We start from the raw sequence: 7,006 nt of genomic DNA, 5'->3' as shown, positions 1-7,006 counted from the left end.
TCTTTTTTAAGCTGAATAACGGTAAATTGCAAATATCTTAGAAATTTATCCATAGAGAAAAAAATTAACTTGATATTCGGAATAACTGAGCAATTCCACATGGCATCGGATGAACAAAAAAAAATAAAAAATGTGTGTGAAAAGTGTTATGTTGTTGTTGTTGTAGCGGCTACTAAGCCCCGTTCGGGGCGGTTCATCCATCAACGTTGTCGTCAATTTCAGCTAGGGGGAGGCCCAGGAAGTGTGCTACTTCCACAGGGGCTGTCCATAGGGACAGGGACGTTAGCTGAGTGGGGTTCTCAAGGCATGTGAAGAGGTGCCGGGAGTCATGTGGCGACTCTCCACATCTCCACTCTCCGGGCATTGGTTGGGCACATCCTCGTTGATTCTGCTCAAGTAGGAGTTGAGCCTGCTGCAATAGCCAGAGCGAAGTTGGGCTATTGTAGTGCGGGTCTCCCGAGGCAGACAAAGTTCTGTCCCGTCTACGTCCGGTGGTTGTGTGCCTAGAACGGCATTCACAGGGCGGGAGTCTACATAACTTGAGACTGATTCCCTGTGAATGCCGTTCAGGGCCTGTCGGTAGGTTGACGGGTCCAGAGGTTGTTTGATAAACCTCTGTACTTCGTCCGTCAGTTCGTAAAGATGCCTCCTGACGTGCCGTGGCGAGGGCTCTTCCGCGAGCAGCTGTCCGCTGGGATGGCAACGTCTGTGGCTCCCAGCAAGGAACTGCTTGCAGAGCATTATGTTATGCTCCTTTACTGGGAGCATCTGGGCCTCGTCATGTAGGTGGTGTTGGGGCGTCATCAGGAGGCATCCTGTCGCAGTTCGAAATGCCGTGTTTTGGCAGGTCTGTAGCTTCATCCACTGCGTCCTGCTAGTCCCCGGCGGCCATACGGGCGCTGAATAGTTTAGAACCGGCCGGCGAATTGCCTTGTATGTTGCCAACAACGTTTCTTTATCTTTGCCCCAAGTGCTGCCGGCCAGCGAGTTGAGGACATTGTTGCGGCTCTGTACTTTGTTGACAATTGCGGTTGTATGCGCCGAGAAGGAGAGCAGACTGTCGAAGGTAACTCCGAGGATTTTCGGGTTATTCACCGTCGGTATTGTTACGCCATCGACGTGAATACCCAGTGGCAGTCTGACCTCCTTCGTCCAGGTGGTGAAAAGGTTTGCCGAGGATTTCGCAGGGGATAGGGCAAGGCTCCTTGCAGTGAAGAAGCGAGAAAGTTCGGCGAGGTAACCTTTTACTTTCGAGCACAAGTCATCAATTCCATTCCCAGACGCCATGATCGAACAATCGTCAGCATAGGAGACTATATTAACACCCTCTGGTGGCTGAGGAAGCTTGGAGATGTAATAATTAAACAGTAGCGGGGACAGGACACCACCCTGTGGTACCCCCTGTTTAATTTTACGTGGCTTGCTAGTTTTGTCTCTGAAAATTACTGACGAGTGTCGACCACTCAGGTAATTCGCCGACCACCGTTTGAGTCCCTGTGGGAGTGAGGAGGCCTCTATATCTTATAGTAGCGTTGAATGACTGACAGTGACGAACGCCTTGGACAGGTCCAACGCTACTAGAATAGTTCTCTCACAGGGGCGGTTTCGGTTTAGGCCACGAGTTATTTAAGTGTTTATGGCGTTAAGTGCTGTTGTTGTGCTATGCACTTTACGGAACCCATGTTGATGCTTCGCTGGGGTCACGTGGTTCGTAAAGTACGGGAGCAGCAGGGCCTCGAGTGTCTTCGCTACCGGGGAAAGGATAGTTATCGGGCGATAAGACTCTCCTTTGTTGGCTGGTTTCCCCGGTTTGAGCAGTGGGACCACTCTCCCCATTTTCCAGATGTCTGGAATGACGGGAGTGGCCATAGACAGGTTGAGGACCTCCGTTAGGAACGCTACTCGCGCAGGACCCAAATTTTTCAGCATCAACATGCATATTCCGTCGGGTCCAATGGCTTTGGAGGTTTTCGCCTTCCCGATGGCTACCCTTACCTCACCGCTGGTGAAAACAAGAGGCGCACTAGGTTTTGGCATTTTGTGCAGCCTTCTGGTCACTCGACGTTTGGCTTTATCTACCGGAGAATGCAGAATGAACTGCCGGCTAAAATAGCTCGCGCATCTCTCCGGGTCCGACGAAGCGTGGTCACCAAAGTCTATCTCGACTCTGTCGTCACGCATCGTCGGGTTGGACAACGACCTCACGGTTGATCAAAGCTTGCTCACACCAGAGGCGAAGTTGCAGGTCTTCAAATGCTCTTCCCATTTCTTCCGCTTATGTACGTTCACAAGGGGCCGAATCTCCGAATTGAGATCCCTAATACGGGGGTTTCCGGGATCAGCTTGACGAAGGTTGTCGCGCTCATCAGCTAGAACAGCCGCTTCGGCAGGAAAATTCGGGCGTGGATCCGTAATACATCCTGCTGCGATGAAGCGAGCTGCAGCAGCGGTGACAACCCTGCGGAACTTACGTTCACCTACATGAACGTCGGTTGGTATGGGTAGTGCAGTGAAGGCGCCCTCAGTAACATCCGTGAAGCCTTTCCAGTCAGCTTTGGAAAAGTTGACATAAGTCCGGTGATCCACGGAAGCAAAGTCGGCAGGTTTATCAATCGAGATGACTATGGGCAGATGGTCTGATGCTAGAGTCAGCATAGGTCGCCATGATACGCTGTTTATCAGACCAGCGCTGATAATTGTTAGATCTGGCGAGCTGCAGCAGCAGCCCATAATCCTGGTGGGTGCGTCGTCGTTCATTGTGCAGAATGTCGAATCGTCTATCTGCTCAGCCAGATGTATTCGTGATCGTGGTGCGCGTTAAAGTCACCAACTACCATACGGGTTTCACCTCTGAGTAGCGCACCTATTTCAGGGGTATGTATACGTTAAATATTTCATGCTCAACATCGCCTGACCGGATGGCAATACCCTGACATTCTAGGATGGTATCCCTGCGGTCGATGTCTGCTTCAATGAGACGATACTGCACGGTGTGGTGCGTGATGAACGCTAAACCTCCACCATTATCTCGCTCGCGATTTCGACGGTGCACGTTGTATCCGTGCAACTTCGTCTCTTGGACCGCAGCTATTAATATGCCATGCCTTCCCATAAAGACAGTTATCTCCTCGATCTTGCTCTGGAGTCCGTTACAGTTAAATTGTAGCACCTTTGTTTGCCTTGGGAGACGGATTGTGATGTGTGGTGTTAAAGAGTTGTGTTGCCTGCCGGCCCCCTGCTGTACGTGCTGCAAAAGAGGGTGCTGCCTTGTGGTGGTGGTTGGCGGCGTCCCGGGGGAGGGATGCGACGGGGCAGCACAGCAGGGGCCCACATAGTCACTCGTCCAATCTCGCGTGTTGCGAAGTCCTGAGCACGCCCTAAAGTGGCACCAGCCGAGGCAAGAGTTGCACTTGACTGATGTCACGTTACGATATATTCTGGACTGACAAACAGAGCAGACTGTCGGAGGGACTAGGAGTTTCCGGCGGCGGTGGGTGGGTGCTATTGTGTTTGTTTGTGTGTCTATTGTTGTGTTGTGTTGGGGTGTGGGTGTGTTGATTGTGTGCTGCCCAGGCGGGTGGTGGCTTGCCGTGGAGGCGGTCCGGTTCGCACAGCATGGGGCCACGAACGACGTGGTCCATTGCCGGTGCGTACGTAGGCCCGAGCAGTTACGGAGGTGACTCCACCCGTCACAGGCATTGCACCTAACCGAGGTGGAGTTTGTATGCAGTCGTCTCTGGCATACGCAGCAGGTGTAGATTTCTGGCCCTGGGTTTGACTCTATGCCAGCCCTGAGCAGAAGGGTGCGGAGAAGGTGTAGCCCTAGAATCGAGCAACGTTTGATGGATTTCGCCGACCTAAACGGGGTTAGATCGCCGAAACAACAGCCCTTGGTCGGGTAAAACCCGAGTCATTCCGGTACGTAGAACCGGCTGTCGTGGGAATGTGAAAAGTGTTATCAAAGATATTGCTTTTATTGAAGCTGATTTCGACATTTTGTTTTAAGATTTAGTATCGAAAACTGAATGGGAAGCTGATAGCACACCTTGTGGTAAGTTATAACCAGGGAACGGATTCTTAGGACCTAAAAACCTATAAAAAAGGCAAAATCAAATAACACTAAAAATAGCAAAAAAGGCAAAGGAAGGCACTAAAAAGACAAAATCTTAAAAATAACACTGGTTTACTATATAGAATTGTTTACTGATTCCACAAATCGAGTTAATTGAAGGGGTTAGAATCATAAGGGTCTAAGTGACATTTTTTGAAAATATAAGTTATACCCATATTTGTATACAGCCCAATTCTTAATACTCCCGGGGAGTTTGTTTGTTCTCCGGGAATCTGTTTCTCCCGGAAAATAAATCCTCCAATAATTAACTACCAGGGAGTAGAATTTTCCCCGAGAATTTGGGAGGGGGAAATTCAAACTTCGAAGAAGCGGTTGTGACACTTTTTTGGGAGCTCAACTAAGCCATTAAATATAAGAAGTCCTCAGGGAATTTTTATTCATGATAGGAGGAAAGGGAAAAGAGAGAAAACTCCCAGGGAGTGTAGCGCCAGCTGTTTGCCACATACGTTAGAGTGCGTTTGGTTGTATGCGTGCGAACTCGATCGAACATACAAAACTAGAAGCCAATCAAACCTGTGCTGACCACTTGATGCCGAAAAGAAAGTAATGTGTTAGAGTGAGAAAGTTTGCTAGCTTATGGTTTGGTGACGCCGTCATGAGTGTACGTGTGTATGTGTGTTAAAGTTCGGCTTAAACCGTGCTTTTCTTTATGTAATTGTACATAAGTAAGTACATAATAAGGAATGGTCACTTGGCAGAAAAAAATATAAAAAGGACCAACATTTAGAAAACGGTTTCAAAAAGACGAAGTTGCGGTGCTGAAGTGTTTGGCTGTGACTTAAAAGATACTATACTAAAAGAAAAAAAAATATATATATATAATTTGTTTTAGAGTGGTAATTAACAGTGTGTTATTGAAAAAAGTGCTGTGTGTGAATAAAATTAAGGGAAAACGGTTCTAAAGTGCCCCTAATCATTACTTGGAACTGAAGGTAAGTCCTAAGTAAGTTATATATTTGGCATCTAAAATATGCATACATAAATGTGTATAATTGTATGCTCATATGTATGTATGTATGTATATTTTTATAAAGAAAAAAGGGCACAAACGTGAAACTTAAACGTAGCAATATAATGCATTAAAAATGTTTGTAAAAGAAAAAAAATCGCCAGAGTTGTGCTAATTTCACTGTACTAATTAATATTTTCAAACTTAAAGACATATGTATGTACGTGAATTCTAAATGAAGTTTTGATCATTTCAGGTCGCCTGCTGAGAAAGCCTTTTTTTACGGTGACGGAAACCCAAATTGAGAAAAAAGAATTTCTGGCAAATTGGTGAATACTTGAATATCCGGAGTCAACCTCATATGCATGTAGGTGCGTTACCACCTCCAGCTGCATCACACATCCACACGCACCGGAAAATAGAAATCGGTACAGCTGACGGGAGCACAACAGCGTGGGAGAGGATAGCATCCACGGCAACGCTGTCAGAGGGAGTAACACCAGTGAGAACAGTGGAGACTAGCGCTCCAACTACACCACCGATCAGGAGCAACAAGAGCAGAGGAGTATTCCAGCGACAGTGAACTCGTTGGTTTAGTATTATTGTGTTCCAATACACATCTACATACAAACATAGATAGTTAGTGTAATTGGAATTCGTTTTTTTTTCATTACCTTGCCCGGCTACTCCGCGATAGTTTTTTTATTATACCGTATGCCAATTAATTATTTTGCTTTTAACTAATTATTTTCACAACTTTTTATGTTAGCGAGTTATTGGATTTTCTTTTCTGTATTTCACTTTGGTTTTTATTTTGGATTTCTTTTTCAAATTTCAAAATTATATTTCTGGAATTCACCAGCTTCTCTGGATGGGCACATTTCTTTATTTTTTTGCCTAAACTACCACGTTCAAAGATTCGCGTTGTGTTTGCGGATCGAACTTTTTATCCGAAGGTTTGGTTCACCTAGCAAACGATACAATTTTTGCATTTAGCTAATGTTTTTTTTTTTTGATATATTTAGTTTTAAATCTTAGCTTAGCACTTTTCCTGTTTTGTTTTGCTTTCTGTTTATAATTTTGCGCGTGATGACCCGCTCACTGCCCGGAATTTGAAATATTATAGGAATTTGTATACATTATAATATTAGGGTAGTAGGTTTTCTTTCTGATAGAGTTATGACAATAACCATTGTTATAGCTAGATTTAGGAATTTCGGAAACTGTAAGAATAAAAATGATGTGAAAAATAGAATTTGTGGCTAGCTCTTGAAATTAAGATGGTGTGTTAGGCACAAGTATTTGGTGTGGGTGTTGCACTTGTGCAATAGAGGGGAAGTTGGAGTGGACATACAGATAAGACCATGGACTAGACAACTACTGATCTTTAAATAGACGGACGAATGTCAGGTTTAGGGGGCATCGCAAAGTAGGTGAGGAGTCACGACGACGCCCAAGGCTTCACGTGGAGTTCCCGTTGAAGAAGGGTGGGATGACTCCACCTGACAGGGCGGGACTGGACCTTTTCTTCATGTCTATTTATTCTATTTTCTTAAGTTCTTCGCATTTTCTTTCATAGTTTCCCGTAGTAAACTATCAGGCATGATTAACCTTTTTGATTATGTAGCTAACAGCATGGCAGGCGGAAATGATCCACCCCGACAACGAGCTAGCTTGGGATGCAAGCATGCCTGCATGCCGCCTCGCCTGGCTCTACCATGCTGCTACATAACAGGAGTTTCTGTTCATAATCGGCCCGATAGTTAAATACAGTATTTATTTGGTGACAAAGACTAAACATTCTTTGAATTAGTTAATTAACCTGCATTCATTTAGGCAAGAATCATTTCAAATGAATTTACCCAGAATTTACAATAAGTAATCAACATAACTTTAATTTTCTTATAACAATGTCAGACCTACTT

The sequence above is a fragment of the Rhagoletis pomonella genome, unplaced genomic scaffold (assembly GCF_013731165.1).
Source record: "Rhagoletis pomonella isolate Grant_MI unplaced genomic scaffold, Rhpom_1.0 Rhpom_scaffold_00014, whole genome shotgun sequence".
NCBI classification, from domain to species: Eukaryota; Metazoa; Arthropoda; class Insecta; order Diptera; family Tephritidae; genus Rhagoletis; species Rhagoletis pomonella.
Note: the sequence above shows the minus strand (reverse complement) of the source record.